This window comes from Chanodichthys erythropterus, chromosome 7 (genome assembly GCF_024489055.1).
Source record: "Chanodichthys erythropterus isolate Z2021 chromosome 7, ASM2448905v1, whole genome shotgun sequence".
Taxonomy (NCBI): Eukaryota; Metazoa; Chordata; class Actinopteri; order Cypriniformes; family Xenocyprididae; genus Chanodichthys; species Chanodichthys erythropterus.
The window spans coordinates 36,135,908-36,154,193 of record NC_090227.1 but is presented as its reverse complement, the minus strand read 5'-3'; the positions used below and the strand labels follow the sequence as shown (position 1 = coordinate 36,154,193).

Sequence of the window (18,286 nt, the reverse complement as noted above, 5' to 3'; positions counted from 1 at the left end):
ATAAATCCTTGTTAAAGCTAAAGAGCAGTGAGTGATTTTCCCTGTCTTTTGTTGTTTGATTAATATTCACCCTTTCGAGCGCGAGTTTAAAATATTCTGTTTTTTTAAGGCGACCGTTATTTTAGAACGTTTGCCTTTAATGTTTCCATAGCGACGCGTCTTGCATGTCACGAGCGCTGAACGCAGCCTCAATAACACTATATGACAGATGTATCACTATTATTTTGTTTTTCCTTGTTTATTTAAAATATTCACAAACCTCTACCTCCAATCTGCTATTTCTTTTTGCTCAGCTCTGCTTCGCGCTCAACCACGCTTTTTTATACTCAAACATCTCCGCGTCTTATTGAGAGGCATAATGGTCGCGCGACACAACGAATCGATAATGAAATTCGTTGCCAACTCTTTAAATAATCGAATTTTATCGATTTTATCGATTCATTGTTGCAGTCCTAGTTTCTACAAAATAAAACCGGAAACTGAGGGTAACGCGGGTATGATGTAATTGACAGGCGACTCCTCAAAGGAGTTAAAATCGGTTAAAATTGCAATTTTCTCATGATTTACAAATAGATGGAAACACATGGGATATTGTAAGTACTCAAGTGAACAAAATATATAACACTGGCCTAGTGGTTTTTGAATATTTTACTGCAAAATTCTTACATATTGCACCTTTAAATATATTATATATATATATATATTTTATTGCAGTAAAATATTCAAAAACCACTAGGCCAGTGTTATATATTTTGTTCACTTGAGTACTTACAATATCCCATGTGTTTCCATCTATTTGTAAATCATGAGAAAATTGCAATTTTAACCGATTTTAACTCCTTTTTTATATATATTATATACATATATATATATATATATATATATATATATATGCATTAAATAGATAAAAACTGACAGTAAAGACATTTTATAATGCTACAAACTTAATGAATTTCTATTGATTCTGACAAAGAATCCTGGAAAAATGTATCACGGTTTCCACAAAAATATTAAGCAGTGCAACCGTTTTCAAAATTGACAATAAGAAGAATAAGAAGAAATAAGAAATGTTTCATATTAGAATGATTTATGAAGGATCATATGACACTGAAGGGTGAAGAATGGAGTAATGATGCTGAAAATTCAGCTTTTCCATCACAGAAACAAATAACATTTTAAAATAATATATTTAAATAGAAAACTGTTATTTGTAATAATAAATTGTAAATAATATTTAATAAATTTTAATAATATTTCACAATATTACTGTTTTTACTGTATTTTAATAAAATAAATGCAGCCTTGGTGCATGTTAGTGACTTCTTTCAAATATGAAAAAAAAATCTTACCAACCCCAAACGAGTGTATTTACTAAAACAGTAATGGACCCCCCCAAAAAAATAAAAAAAAAACAAAAACAAAAAAAATTCACTGAATCATTTTTGAATGAGTCATTGACAGTGTGAAACTGACTCACAGAAATTAATTGAGTTTGCAAATTCAAAATGGTCTTTATTTGCAACTAAAGTTATTAATCTTCCCATATTCAAGAGTGCCAAAAAAACAAGTGGTGTGAAAACTAGTATAAAGCTATGTATTGGGCAAATAAAGAGTAAATCATCACCAACAAAATCATCACCCAGCCCTACTTAAAATATTGTGAGGCAGTGAAGTTTGCAGTGCAGAAAAAAAACAATCCAGAATTATGTTATTGTCTCTTCTTCACAATGATATCATCATAAACACCCCCACAATCATCAGGGACGCTGGGAATTCATTTCTCTACTCAGTCAGAAAACAGAATCTTATTGCGGGTGTGGGTAGTCTGCCAATCCTGAGCTGTGCTAAGGAAGGTTGCTGCACAGACGGATGGGTGGGAGCTCTGGACGAGGTAATGAGAGAAAGAAAAGTGAAATGAGGATTTAATGACTAAACCATGCTAAAAAAAAAAAATTCTCTTGCCTGGAAGATATGCAGTACTGTGTGGTAAGTAACTGCACAACACTGCAAAGTTATATACTACCTCTCCCGTGCATTATTGTTTTGTTTCACAAATCAAAATAATCTCTCACTCTGTGAAATGAAGAAATATCTACTTCAACTATGTACAGCAGTGTGTTGACGCCGGCACTTTGATTCCAAACACATGTGGGTTATTGCGCGTTTGGTTAACTGCAGCGCTAGGCTTTCACAATGCTGTCATACTTCATAGACATCAGCGTCCCCACTGAAAAGTGCTGTAGTTTTAGCAGTTTCCTGTTTATCCAAGAGATAGAACTGACACAACTATGCTGGAGTTTCCCGCAGTCACACAGCCAGAGGGCGAGCTTTGGGCTGTCTTCTGAAACTGAGCAAACTGAGTTACAGTAACTAAAAGTCAGGTCTCCAGACTACAATGGTCAGAAATGTGAGAAAAAAATAAATGTGCAACAGTAATTCAAAATGTAGTCTCCATTGGGGTATAGTCAGGAAAACTTCTGCCCATATGCAGTTTTATCATCTTGTTAGAGTGCTAGACGATATTTCCTAACAAACAGCGCAGCCTGTGATGTCCGATTAGCAAGAAAATAAATCTTAAGCACTGGTTCAACAAATTAAAAAGATTCATAAAACATGAAGTCTCAAACTCATCTGTGAATTAGCAGAGTTCATTATTGAGTTCACTACTGACTCTCTCACTGAACTGAGTCATATATAACAGAATGATATTTACAACATAGGCTCAATGGTAAAACATGCCTCTACCTACATTTTTGCAAAAAAAATTCCAATATACATTCAATTCCCTGCCGTTTTCAGCTGAAATGAACAGATTATCAATTAAAGAAAAAATTTACCCAAAAATGAAAATTACCACATGATTTACTCACCTTCAAACAATCCAAGGTATATGACTTTCATCTATTCAATGTCAGAGATATATTTAAAAATATCCTGGCTCTTCCAAGCTTTATAATGGCAGTAAATAGGCAGCCCGATTTTAAATCCCCAAAAAAACCTGCATCCATCCATCCATCGTAAAAGTACTCCACACTGCTCGGGGTGGTTAATAAAGGCCTTCTGGAGTGAAGCGATGGGTTTTTGTAAGAAAAATATTCATATTTAAAACGTTATAATCTAAAACATCTAGCTTCCAGCAGAGGACCGTGCACATACTGTGGAAGTCGACTTGCGCCACAAGAGTAACCCCTGACACAATGTATGACAAATATAGGAGTAGTGTAAGCTTAGACACCTCTCGTGATTTAAAGGTGCCATCGGACGTTTTTTTTAAAAGATGTATTATAAGTCTAAGGTGTCCCCTGAATGTGTCTGTGAAGTTTCAGCTCAAAATACCCCATAGATTTTTTTTTTTTTATTAATTTTTTTAACTGCCTATTTTGGGGCATCATTAAATATGAGCCGATTTATGCTGTGCAGCCCCTTTAAATCTCGTGCTCTCCGCCCCCCGAGCTTGCGCTTGCCTTAAACAGTGCCTAAACAAAGTTCACACAGCTAATATAACCCTCAAATGGATCTTTACAAAGTGTTCGTCATGCATGCGTCGGATTATGTGAGCATTGTATACTGTTATATTGTTTACATTTGATTCTGAATGAGTTTGATAGTGCTCCGTGGCTAACGGCTAATGCTACACTGTTGGAGAGATTTATAAAGAATGAAGTTGTGTTTATGAATTATACAGACTGCAAGTGTTTAAAAATGAAAATAGCGACGGCTCTTGTCTCTGTGAATAAAGTAAGAAACGATGGTAACTTTAATCACATTTAACAGTACATTAGCAACATGCTAACGAAACATTTAGAAAGACAGTTTACAGATATCACTAAAAATATCATGATATCATGGATCATGCCAGTTATTATCGCTCCATCTGCCATTTTTCGCTATTGTTCTTGCTTGCTTACCTAGTCTGATGATTCGGCTGTGCAGATCCAGACGTTACTGGCTGCCCTTGTCTAATGCCTTTCATAATGTTGGGATCATGGGCTGGCATATGCAAATATTGGGGGCGTACACCCCGATTGTTATGTAACATGTTGAGATTCGCCTGTTCTTCGGAGGTCTTTTAAACAAATGAGATTTACACAAGAAGGAGGAAACAATGGAGTTTGAGACTCACTGTATGTCATTTCCATGTACTGAACTCTTGTTATTTAACTATGCCATGATAAATTACATTTTTCATTCGAGGGCACCTTTAAACAAATAGGGCTGGGCAACAAACTCAAGCTCCTCTTCTCTTATATATCGAAATCCTCTGAAATTTCTAATTTTGGACTTTTAATTCATGACTGGTGATTTGTTTTGTTTTGCTCTACCTTCTGCGCTTCCGCGTTCATCATTACATCATGCATCGGGTCAGGGGTTACTGCCACAAGTTGATACATACGGCCGTCTGCTGGAAGCTAGTTATTATAGTTAACAATGTTTTAAATATGGAATTTTTTTTTTCCCAAAAACCCATCGCTTCGCTTCAGAAGGCCTTTATTAACCCCCCAGAGCCATGTGAAGTACTTTTACAATGGATTTACAATCGGCCTCCTATTCACTGCCATTGTAAAGCTTGGAAGAGTAAGGACATTTTTAAATATATCTCTGATTGTGTTCGTCTGAAAGAAGATAGTCATATACACCTATGGCTTGAGGGTAAGTAAATTTTAGAGATAATTTTCATTTTTGGGTGAACTAACCCTTTAATAAAGACAACAATGAAAACACAAGTCACAATAAAAGAGCTGAAAGCAAGCTAAAATGGCATTTTATTTTATCTCACATTTGCTTTTGTTAACCCTGCTGGTTAGGTTTAGTGTAGGTGGCAAGTTATTTTCAAACGCGATAGAGCATTACCATTTCAGCACCACTTACCAGACATTTTATTTCCAAACTGCCGTGATAAGTTTAAAGCTGCTGTCCGCAACTTTTTTTGTGTTCAAAATTTACAAAAATTATATAATGAAAATGTACAACATGAATCCATTTTCCAAACTGTGTTTTTGTCTTACCCTGAATCATTATTGTACACTTATAATAAGTGTTCATATTCTGACTATTTCAGACTGGACTAGGAGGACCCGCCGCAGAGTATCACAGTGTCTTGCAATAGACATACACGGAGAAAAGTAGCTCTGGCTACAATGTTCTTCCGCAAGACACGTGCAGTTCTGTTTATTAACCGCTAGAGGGCTAAAAATCGCAGACTGCAGCTTTAACAACCAACGTAATAAAACTTTTCCAGATTCACGCTCAGCACCAGTTCTGGACATTTCACTTCATGAAACATGCAAGCAATACTTTTGCAGAAATGTTTACACAGCCACATTTTTCCAATGAGCCTCAGTTGGGTATTTATATGGCACAAATACAATCAGTGGCATCATTAAACCAGAAAAAAGTTACTAAATACAATTAGAAAAACTAGTTTATATAACTTAAATCGTCATAGTCCATATCAACACAGCATACAGCAGTTGTTGTTAGAAGCTAAAGAAAGAAACTATGAACCCAGTGAACTGGCGTATTTCTAAACAACCATCTTTATTGAGTGATTCCGTAATTTGTAATTCGACTATAAAAAGTAATTTGGCACTTAAATGTTGTCATTTTTGCCTGGCGCCCTGCGAGTATATTGCTTGGAACATTCACTGGACCGGGTCGCTACTCTAAGCAGGGGTGAGTTGGAAAAAAGTGTTGGGTAAAAATGAACACCACCCACAGTGGAGGCACACACTGCAATCGAACAAATTAACCATTGATAATAACATGCCTCACAAACTACAGTAGGAGGCCTTGTGTGTCTAAACAAAGACAACAAATGTGCATTATTAGTCTCTGTGAAAGTATAACTCGGAGTGAGACATTTATGTGCTTAAAGTCTCAATCTAACCTCTGCCATATGAGCTGGTTAGGAGGAATAACAATGCAAAAAGTTTGTTTTTCAAGAAGAGCATCCAAACTTCAAGCAGCCGCCACATTACCAGTGAATAGCATGCATGCAGGTGCAGAAGACTGGAATCATTTGAAGCCTCTCCCACACAGATCCAGACACTCATTTCAAGACGTGCTGGCTTCCTCTGAAACTACTGGCTGTCTGACCAACAGACAGGAAGAAAGACTAATGCACTCTCTGCTTTCCCGAGGAGGAAGAGAAAGCATTGTCGAAGATAAAAGGCTAAATAGATGCTGGCAGCTAACCTACATCCATTTCTGAGAAACAGAATCCCACAAATTTTGTGCTCCCAAATCACCTTGCTTCTGGATTCTAACTTGTCTTGAAGAGTAAATCAGGTAACACAGATTTCATTTCAAGCCAGAAGCGTGATAGTAACCGTAGAGGGTTTTTTTTAGCCAGTAAACAGTCAACTGGTCCTTCCTCAAGGCGTGTCTATTTTCAGAATGGTCAACCAGGACAGACAGTTTTTCCTCTGGGGGGAGGACGTGCATGTCTTTGTGAGGAAATGGAATGAAAAAGATAATAAGCAGGAGACAGTTTATACAGAGAAAGTGGAGGGAAAAACTGCATGTGCTTTGCTTTCTGACTAACTCTGGTTGAAAGTAAATATGTTGCTTAAAAAAGACTTGGAATTACAGTACACATCTCACACACTGTTTGGATGAGCTTATTTTAAGTAAATAAAAAGGAAAGACAATGCAAATAAAGGCAAAACAGACTGTCCAAACAAATATTCAAAAAAATATGCACTAAACCACTATAAAAGTCACATTCAAGTTGATTTACAGACTTTAAGGACTGTATTACTCGATATAATAAATACAAAGTAACAAAATAACTACAATGTATGAAAAGCAGCACACTTTTGCTTTATCACTTTCATGGCTGTTCTTGATCAAATCATTAGCTAAATTAGGCCCCTTGATGTCGGTCCAGGTCTGCACAAAGGACAGATTGTGTGGCCTATGGTGCTGCCCACAAGGCTTTGAGTTTTCCAAAAGAAGTGTTCCCACACTCTTCACAGAAAGTACGGACGCTAGTATAGCAAGACAGCCTGTTGGTTAGGAGAGTCACAAGATTTGCAGCAAATCTCACGTGCAAGTTCATAAATAGCACAGCACACAAAGAACTGGAAGTCAAGACACAGCCACGTCAAAGGAATGAAGACATTTTGCCTTTTCTGTTTTCCATGTCATGTGGAGCGGATAGGAGGCAATACCTCTTTAAACCAGGACCCACTGGAGGACCTAAACAAACTACCAAATGGGGCGCTGATGACTTAAAATTATGGATGCAATGATATTACGATTGTGTCCAATACATTTTCATCCTATGAATGATGACTGATAATCTGTCTAAAATCTGTTTAAAATAAAAGAATCAAATTAATCATTTTAAATGCTATAATTGTATTTAGGCTTCATTATGAGAAAACAATATTAATTTTGAGATTACACTTAATTGTTATTAAATAATTAGTGTGTTTTTTTCACATTAACTTATTTAAAATTTAAAAACAGGGGAAATAAGCATGCACAATTAAATATTTGTCACTGTACCCCCAAATATATTGTGCTTTCCTAGATGTAAAAGAGGAAATACTGTAGTCTACATATATATTTTAATATATTCATGGACATTGAGGGGTCTTGAAGGCAGACAGGTTGAGAACCACTATCTAAAATGGTCTCAGAGGGCTCATAAATCCTTCACTCACTGACAGCACACATCATGATGCATCATGATCACCTATACCACAACAAACTAAATGTGGCAGTTTGCACTGCACAAAGTTGTTTACAAGAATCAATAACCCTAGAAATCCAGAAAAGAGAAACATATACTCCAAAGTAACAAAAATAGGTTATCAGAGCCAGTATTTCCAAGCATGCAGAAGGGGAAAAGAATCGGAGGGATTAGGTTGTGCAGGATTAGCTTCATGGGATATTCTCTAAAGCAACTGTGTGGCTATGAGCAAGGACGTGCAGAGTGAAAGAAAGGCTTCAAAGCAATAACATAAAGTGCCTGACGGTGTCTTTCCGCTATGTAATTCCTGACTATTTATATCATCTTTTACACACATATGCCAAACAAAGCTTTCTTTGTCATCTGGGCTCACTCCCAGTGCCATGTTATGAGAAAGTCTATCACACTGCCCAGCACATTCATTTGCAAAATGACTAAAAAAAAAAAAACACGAACAATTTACACGGCGTATGCACTCACTTTTGCCAGATAACGTTAGCTCAAAATACATAAGCATAGACTCGTTTTGCGTTGGCATTACCAAATGTATATTTCCATTGAGACTTAAGAGATTTTTAAGTACATGTGACGCTTAAATAATCACCGAATATGCTCAACACATGTCCGTATATATCAAAAACGCCGTTAAAATGAATAAATGAACAAGGAAACTACATACATGTCTGTCAGGGTTGGTATCATCGATGTGTAAATCCAAATCTTTCAATCCGCGCGCTGATACTTTCAGCGAAATGGATGGCAGAGTAAGTTTCTCGCGCGAGACGTGCAAAATATATCCTCGATTTGTGCTCTGTGTATCCTCAATTCACTGCATACACACGGCGAGCCGTGTCACTTTCTCCCTCCGAAGGCAAGGCTGTAGGCTGGGTCCTGTCGTTATCTCGTAAGGGGTGTGGACAAAACACATGCAAATGAAAAGACGTCCATCCCCGGCGTGTCCACTTCACACCCGGCCAGCGTGGAGGGAGTATCGAGGTGCCTTATTTCATGGGGGGAATAAGAGGGTGATGAAGCTGGAGCAAATATCATGTAGAGGAAATGTTACATTTCCTTTACAGTCAGGGCAACACGCATTTGGACTAATAAATACACTTAATCCACAAGCCCCGCTCCGAATGAAGAGGGGGGAAGGGACAAGGGGAGGGACAAAGATTTGAGCTTTTCCTGGCCTCTTTCAGTGAAACCCAAAGATGTGAATTACACACCCCTCACCCTCCCAGCAACATCATCACAGGGATAATCCTAACATCAGGGTCTTATTGTTCCCTCTCAATGTTTATATAGTATCAAACCATTTTTGATATGCTAAAAAAGAAAAACACTCATCATGTCTAATGCAGTGTTGAATGTTTGCCATGTTGCATTTGTTTATTTAAAATGTATATAATATACTATCATCAAATAAACATATAAATAGGTGATATGAGGAGTGCAGGTAGGCCTACAGGTTAAAGGATTAGTCCACTTTCAAATAAAATTTTCCTGATAATTTACTCACCCCCATGTCATCCAAGATGTTCATGTCTTTCTTCAGTTGAAAAGAAATTAGGGATTTGATGAAAACATATTCCAGGATTATTCTTCTTATAGTGGACTTCAATGGCCTCCAGATGGTTGAAGGCCAAAATTACAGTTTCAGTGCAGCTTCAAAGGGCTTTAAATGATACCAGACGAGGAATAAGAGTCTTATCTAGAGAAACGATCGAAACGATTTTGAAAAAAATACAAATGTATATGCTTTATAAACACAAATGACCGCCTTGCAAGTGCTTCCGCTTTCCGTATTCTTCAAAAAGCTTACGATGTATGTCCTACGCCTTCCCTATTCTACTTACAGAAAAAAACGGAACTGGCGCCGTGTTCGTTCCGTAAATTGAATAGGGAAGGCGTAGGACATACAGCGTAAGCTTTTTGAAGAATGCGGAAAGTGGAAGCACTTGCAAGGCGGTCATTTGTGTTTATAAAGCATATACATTTGTATTTTTTTTAGAAAATGAGACCCTTATTCCTTGTCTGGTATCGTTTAGAGCCCTTTGAAGCTGCACTGAAACTGTAATTTTGACCTTCAACCGTTTGGAGGCCATTGAAGTCCACTATAAGGAGAATAATCCTGGAATATGTTTTCATCAAATCCCTAATTTCTTTTCAACTGACGAAAGAAAGACATGAACATCTTGGATGACATGGGGGGGGGAGTAAATTATCAGGAAATTTTTATTTAAAAAGTGGACTAATCCTATAAATAATTATAGGCTAAAGTGACGGCATGGCAATTATAACCCCAGGCTATAGATAGAAACGTTGTAAGGGCAGAGTATGAGAAACAGAGATTATTCTATGGAGCGATTTGGACTGTACTGGATGTTGTACGTTACGTCCCCCTTCCAAAGAAGATGCAAATGGTCTCATAGGTCATGGCCAGTTGTTGCTGCGGCAACATTGCAGGCGATACCGAAGGTGATGTCAGCATGTGTTTGAAGAGAGGCTTGACATGGCTACCTGCCAGCAAAAGATATGCTTGGGACTGAAGAGAGGGATCAATGGTGGCTACCCATTTACCCCTCCCTATTTCCCCCCTATTCAAACTCAGCCGGCCATTATCTATCTAAATTCTGAATTCACTACCCTAAATCAATGCAGTACGCCCCTGACTGTCTCCACCACTCCAAATCACCCCACTGTGGTTTAGCCCTGGCAAGAGCACTACAAAATATTCACTGCCCAGGGCTAAAGCATGGCACCTAAATTATGTAATTGGGCTGCAGAATATAGAGCGAAATCCAGGCCATGTGCAAGACTGTCATCAGACTTTAACCCTATAATAACCCCTGAAAAAACTTTAGGTGTTTTTTCCTTGAGTATGAGCTCCATATTCTCCTATGCTATATATATATATATCAAATATGATACTCATCAAAAAAACACACATGCAAATTATTTTTTAGACTTTGTCTAAAGCAGACTTGCCTGGAAGTTTCTGAAATAGAATACTGAAATAGAAATAGAAAAACAGGGCTTTTCGCACTTGAAATAGTTAACCCTGGGTCATTCTAAACCCCGGGTAAATGTAATCCTGAGTTATCTTGCTTCCAGTTTCACACTGCTCATAATTTACCCGGGCTTAACAATTAATCCAGGTTAAAAATTAGTACATTGCTAAACCCTGGGTTAACATTCTTATTTGCATATTTGCGGTGTTACTGATTGGATAAATGCAGCACGCAACTTGTTTACATAGGCTAGCTCTAGCACTGCACATCCTTGTATTGCCTACTGTAATATCAAGTTTATACTGAATGGACATATTGGACTATAAAGGTAAGAATGAAACAGTTTCCTGTTTATATAGGCTACATTATGCAGTGTTTCTGTGACTGTCCAAAGCAGGCAAATATGAGCACGTTATTGGTTGCCTGTTGCTAAGCATCTAGCTGTAACGTTCTAACATGGCATTGTTTCACACTGTACAAGTTTGGCACTGCAATGCTCTGGAGAAGGGTTTAATAACCCCGGGTAAAAAGCAGTGCTAACCCCGCTTCTAAATTACAAATGCGAAACCTTCCTTTACCCGGGGTTAAAAGCGGTGTTTAGAATGATGATAACCCAGGGTTAAGCGGAGTGTGAAAAGCTCTCAACAGAGTGCTATGTCTGAATGTATAGTATTCGAAAAAACAGTAGGCGAAAAGTCCCCAGTTGACCTACTACTTCAGTGACTACTTCATGAGGCCAAGGGAGAGGATTTGTGAATGGCAGTGAAGCGACGTAACTGACGCTGGTAGGCCACGTGACAGTAACAACATGGCGGATGTACGTCTGAATTTCGTTCACACTACCCACATTCATACTATATAGATAGTGCTTTTTTAAACGATCATGAAGTAAGTTCAAATTCAAATGAAGTACCTACTCAGTATGCGATTTCAAGTCTGAAGGCCTTGATTAGCTGGTTCAGGTGTTTAATTAGGGTTGGAGGACAGTGGCCAGGGGCGTAGTTTGTGGGGGGGAGGTCACCCCCCCAATATTCAAATGCTTCAGTTACAACCCCCCCAATATTTCAACATGAAAATCACAGCAGATCAAATGAAAAATATGTAGAATTCATTTATTTTGTAACAATAATTTTGTTTGTATTCAAATATGAGTTTGTCATAATAAATTAGACAAAAATATTCTCCCCCTCCATTGAACCGATTGGTAACGCCCAACCAACGCGCGTCGCTCTTTCACCAAAACAACGCGAGTGGAGCTGTACTGTTTGAATGAGACAGCGCGGGTAGCACCAAAAATGAAGAGAACCGCTGCCCAGAAAACTATATTAAACCGCTGGTCCGTTAAAAAGAATAAAGCATGTACTGAGAAGGAGGTATGAGAATGTTGTGTAATACACTCATATTTTAGCTAGCTAATCCATAGCTGTGTCCGAAACCGCTCCCTATCCACTATATAGTCCACTATATCGGGTGTCGGCCATTTTGTAGTGGTGTCCGAATTCTAAGTGAGTGACTTAATTCCCTACATTCGTTCACTACTTTTTACCCACAATTCTCTCTGATTTCGAGTGTACATTCGATGTACACTCGCTGAAGCACTATTTCCCAAAATCCAATGCGGAGAGGACTGTCGTTAATCATCAGTAGCGTATTCAAATCATAACGGTCGCCTGAGGGCGCTCAAACACCACCTCATCTGTGAGCGTGAGAGTTTATAACAAACTAAAAAAACTTTATTAAAAAGAATAAATGCATGAAATAATGTACACTTGTTAATGTGTTTATTTTTTGTTTACAGTATTTTATAGTATTTAATGATTATGAACCCATATTAAGCATGACAAACCAATTATACAATCAATTAAACTACAAAGCTGGCACGGAGGCATGTATGATTACAAAATAAAGTCATTATGATTGTTATTGTTATTAACATTATTTTATAATGTAAGTAACATGTAGGATAAAATTGTTTTATCGCGTCGAGCCGTTTCTGCGACAGCTCCAGCTCTCCGACGCACAGTGTATACGTCAGTGTCCGAATTCACTCACTTCATTTCGTTCACTCCATGCAGATATAGTGCACTCAAATGCCATACACTATATAGGGAATAGTGAATGAGTGAACGAGTGAGCGGTTTCGGACACAGCTCATTACAATGTAGCCATAACTATCAGTGTAAATGTAACCAGTTACCAAAACAGCCGTCTGTTTTGTTTGTTCATTTTTCAATAGTGTCTTTAATGATCAATGACAAAAATATTCACATCGGTGTTTGTTTTCTTCCTAAATTAATCTGACTTTTGAACGAATTGGCTGAATGAACGATTTAAGTGACTCACTCACTCAATAAAAAAGCGAATCGCTGCCGCCTACTGGCGGTTTCAATATTTAACATAATTTCTTTCTTTTTAGAATCACCGTTATGTTAGAATTTGATGAATGATTATACATACATTTCATAAAGTTCTGATAGATAGATAGATAGATAGATAGATAGATAGATAGATAGATAGATAGATAGATAGATAGATAGATAGATAGATAGATAGATAGATAGATAGATAGATAGATAGATAGATAGATAGATAGATAGATAGATAGATTATCCAATAACACTACACATAAAACAGATTATTATTTTTTAATATAAAAAAAAACCAAACAAACAGGCAGCATACATTCAACCCCCCCAATGTTGAAACCAAATCTACGCCCTTGACAGTGGCACTCTAAAGATTCAATAAACTGCTTTATTTCAAAAACTATTATTTCATATTTCATAGACTGGTGTAAATGAATAAATATCTGATGTTTTTGTTCTACTTTTTATGGTTTTACACATATTCCTTTTTCCACTTGTGTTCTAGGGTCAAATGAGCCCAGGGTTGCTGCTGTCTGGCTGTCAATCACACAGAGCCCCTTCCCTGCCCCATCTTCATGCTCATTAACCCCTGAACCCCAGTGCGCGCAACCTGCCTCTCAGACTCCCTGTGGGAATGTCCACAGTTTAAGAAGGGGACAACGTTTGATCATATTCCTTCCTCTCTTTCTTGTCCTCGCTTGGTTTTTTATTGGCTTGTGAGTTCAGTTTTTTTGGACGTCTCACTACATTAAAAAAGCCTGACCTTGAATTATAATGCAAAACATGTGTCTTTTGAAGTAAGGACGTAAGAAAAGTGGGCATGAATGTATTTATAAACATGTCAAGTCGCTCTTTCCATTTCCCTGCATCCCCTGTCATTCGTTTCTCATGTATTTTTGCTTAGGGCTGGCATGTACGAATGGGAGGGCATGTTTGTGGGTGGTTTTTTTGGGGGCGAGGGCTGAAAGCAATGCTCATAGGATTCATTTCTAGCACCGCAGCAAACGAAGGGCTTCTAAAAGGGTATAAAAAGCAATCAAACATATGAAAGGCATGCGTATATTCTAAAAAAATGAGGGTGAAGTATAAGTAGCAAACAGCAAAAAAGGCTTTAAAATGTCTGATAAAGTGTCTATTTACTATATATCACAGCTCTGGAAGACATTTTAACTGTTCAGAAGTAAAATGCAAGTCATTTTTGAACAGTTCTCGGGAGTCACAGTCTTCCGAAGAGCAGAGAGTTTTCCATTTAGCCGTGTCAGGAAGCTTTTTAGCATTTGTCAGCTACCCATATAGAAACCCACCCACTCACCCACCATAACATGCTGACCCACACAAAAGAAAGAGAAATGCGTACTAACCCACACACATTACATACCACCTGTTCACTCCATCTGCTACTCGTGCATTTCATAACATGCACGCACATATCACACATAACAAGCACACCAACATATCGCACTTCACGCTATAGCAGGTCCATAAAATACATATAGGTTTGACTGCTGAAGGAAATCTCAGATTAGATCTGTGTGATAAATTCATACCCGAAGGATTGAGAAGGTTTAAATGGGTCAGACATCTCCAAAGCCTTCATTTTGGGGCTAGAGTACTGTACCCTCAGTACACATTTACATGGACTAAAGTAAGAGCTAAAGTGGCATAATGGGATTGGTATTGTTGTTTTAGTCTATTCTCTAGGGTCTAGCTAGCTATTCATCTTCGAAAATAATGCTACTTTAGTCAAGGCAAAACATTATGTGCCACTGTAGTGCAGCTAATCGTTAAGACTAGACAATTCTAATTAAGGGCACTTAAGACATAAGAAGTGGACTTATTTGTGTACCGTGAAAACATACTGTAGATAACAGATCTTTATAAAACCTATTTATTAAAACTAAGCTGCAAAAAATGGTTTATACTAGATATGATTTTTCTTCTAAATCATTTCTTATTTAATTTAATTTCTTCTGAATGAAAATTAAAACATAAGTGTGACGAGCAGGGCGGGCGAGAGCCGTGAGGGAATGGCGCGAGGCCGGTGACGCGAGTGATAATGAGCGTCACCTGCGAGGCGTGCCGGCCTCGAGTCTCTCACGGAGGAGCTCCGGAGGCATAAAAGGAGGAGCGACTACAATGAAGGACGAGAGAGGACCAGGCCTGGACTTTATTTTATGTTTTATTATGTTTGTGTGGCCGGCAGACGTCCGCGAGGGTCTGCCGGCATTACTTTCGTTTTGTTCTTTGTTTATTTTGCATTAAAGTTACGTTGAATGTTCGCCGGTTCCCGCCTCCTTCTTCCCGTATCTACTGACCGTGTTACAATAAGCTATCATATAAACCTAAATTATTACAGTTTTGTGCACAAACATCTATACACTACCGGTCAAATGTTTGGAATAATTAAGATAAAAACAAAATAAAAGATCAAAAATAAAATAAAAATAATAATAAAAATAAAAACAGTTAAATTGTAAAAAAAAAAAAAAAAAGTCCAATATAAAAGAACAGTTTCCTATTTTAATTTAATTTTAAAGAAAAATCATTCTAATATGCTGATTTGGTGCTCAAGAAACATTTCTTATTATCAATGTTTAAAACAATGTTTTTGTTGCTCAATATTTTTGTGGAAACTATGATTTACTACCATTCAAAAAGTTTGGGATAAGTAAGATTTTAAAAAAATAAATAAAATAATACTTTTATTTAGCAAGGAATGTTGTTCTTTTTAGTTTCCAATTAATCAAATTCAACATTGGAATTCCAATTCAACATTGATAATAATAATAACCATTATTAATAAGTGTGTACCATTAATAATATATAGTAAATGATAATAAAAATGTTTCTTGAGCAGCAAATCGGCATATTAGAATGATTTTTGAAGGATCATGTGACACTGAAGACTGCCGAAAATTCAGCTGTGCAATCACAAATAATAATGAAATAAATTACATTTTAAAATATAGCAGCTTTGGTGAGCACAAAAAACTTCTTTAAAAATTATTTTTTAAAAACCTTAATTATTACAAACATTTAAATGGACTTCATTTAATACAAATATATTATGTGACTCCTTTGATAACTAATAAAAGAAATATCAGTTGTAACAGTCAATCACTTTACACCGAGCCACTGTTTTGGGCAGTTTATTTCAGGCTGTACTCTATAAATGTCTCTCTAAATGACCAACCCCCACCACTCTTGAGACCTTCAGGCAGGACACAAGACCCAGGGGGTAAATCTTTGACCCTTCAGCCAAGTTAATCTGTCTTTCCAGCCTAAATTCCTCTTAGATTAAAGCAGGGTGGGACCCTGCCGACCGGGTCATAATAATATGCTGATTGGTCCTTTCCCTTGGGCATGCTGCTCAGCAGGAAGAGAGGAAGTGTGAGTGATGACATCTCGTGTGACCCGATGCTGTGAGCACGTAAATTCACTTAGAGACTAGAAATCACTGCTTTCCAGCCTCTAAGTGAGTTTACATGCTCTCCTGGTAGATGTAGTTGAATTCACATTTTTGTACCCCCTTACTTAGCCACAGTTCGGTTTTGACAAGGACATTTCTGCCTAGAGTTGGACACAGATAGTGTCCGGTGGTGGGCGTGTGGAGTGCAGCCAATGTCCCAAATGTGAGCTTATGGAGCGTGGTCCAGATCCAGGCCCGGTAATTAAATTCCAACAAAAGGTTTCTCACTCAGAGCTCATTTTAATGCTCCTATTGATAGCAATGAAAGTCTGCTGAGTGTCTGTTATCCTGAGAAAAGTGATTGTAATGAAAGAGAGAAGGAGAGGGGGGAGGATAGGGAAAAGTGAAGGCAGAAGTGAAAGAGAAAGTGAGGAGTGAAAGCAAAGCCCACATTGGGGATGCAAGAACATGGCTGGCAATGAGCTCATGCACATTGTTTCTTTTTGCGTAAGCTGACCCACTTGGTTCGATTCATTCTGAAGAGTAAGAAAGAGAAAAAGAAAACGAGAAAGGGAGAGAATAAAGCACAAGAGAGATCCTCTGTATATTCAGTTTAAAAATTTAAATCAGATTGCTTCAACTCTACCCTGGTGCAAATTAAAGCTGAAGTGAGTAAAAATATGTTGATGTTAAAGTACTTTCTACTATTCCAAATTTAATCTACAGTGACCGCAGAAGCTATCCGGACACTTAAGTCTCTATTAAAAATGTATGAACATTTTTAAATAATATAACAAAATCAAGTCGTGAAGTTAGTTCTGAGGTAAGCGCTCTAGAAACATTTGTTTGCAGATGCCACTTTGTTTGATATTGAATGCTATTAAAGGGTTAGTTCACCCAAAAATTTAATTACTCATGTCGTTCCAAACTCATAAGACCTTTATTCATCTGAGAGGTTTTTTATCTCCCACAGAAAGCAATGAAATTACCCCATTCAAGGTCCAGAGAAGTAGTAAAAACATTTTAAACCTCAAAAATATGAAGAGATGAGAATTCTTTTTGAGCGCAAAAACAAACCAAAAATAATGACTTTATTCCACAATTTCTTCTACCCTGTCAGTCTCCTCTGCTGTTGATACAGTGCAGTGCTTCCATGTTTACGTCCGAACGCCGGCTCTGTATTGGCCGACGCCGTTCATGTGAGCAGAATTATGCATGCGTGTGATGCGGGTGCTGGAGCCGGCCAATAATGAGTCGCCTTCTTACGTAGAACAGCTCTGCAATGTGTCTTTAAAGGGATAGTTCACCCAAAAATGAAAATTTGATGTTTATCTGCTTAAACCCTCCCCCAACGCATCTAAGATGAAGGTGACTTTGTTTCTTCAGTAGAACACAAATGATGATTTTTAACTCCAACCGTTGCCGTCTGTCAGTCAAATAATGCAGTAGATGGGAACTTCTACTATAAGAGTAAATAAAACATGCACAGACAAATCCAAATTAAACCCTGCGGCTCGTGACGACACACTGATGTCCTAAGACACGAAACGATCGGTTTGTGTGATAAACCGAACAGTATTTATATAATTTTTTACCTCTAATACACCACAATGTCCAATGGCATTCATCACTTGATTTCTGAGGTCTGATTGTGCTCTGACAGTGGCAGTGATGTCTCACGTATATACTTCAATGAGAGCGAGACATCACTGGCGCTGTCAGAGCGAGAACTATCCCTTTAACGTAAACAGTGTAGGAGAATGACAGGGTAGAGAGGAAATTGTTGAATAAAGTCAATATT

At 37.7% G+C, this 18,286-nt stretch overlaps 1 protein-coding gene across 2 annotated transcripts in view; it reads right to left on the bottom strand.

The window, feature by feature from the left end:
* Window positions 1-18,286, bottom strand: part of ripor1 (RHO family interacting cell polarization regulator 1) — an 86,251-nt gene that overhangs the window by 58,210 nt on the left and 9,755 nt on the right. Inside the window, exon 1 of one of the 2 annotated variants that reach the window (XM_067390398.1) lies at window positions 8,379-8,684. The exons of the other annotated variant lie outside the window; for it this stretch is intronic. The gene's annotated coding sequence lies outside the window, so the exon portion shown is untranslated. Of the gene's footprint in view, window positions 1-8,378; window positions 8,685-18,286 lie in introns of those variants that run through there. 2 annotated transcript variants of the gene reach the window in all.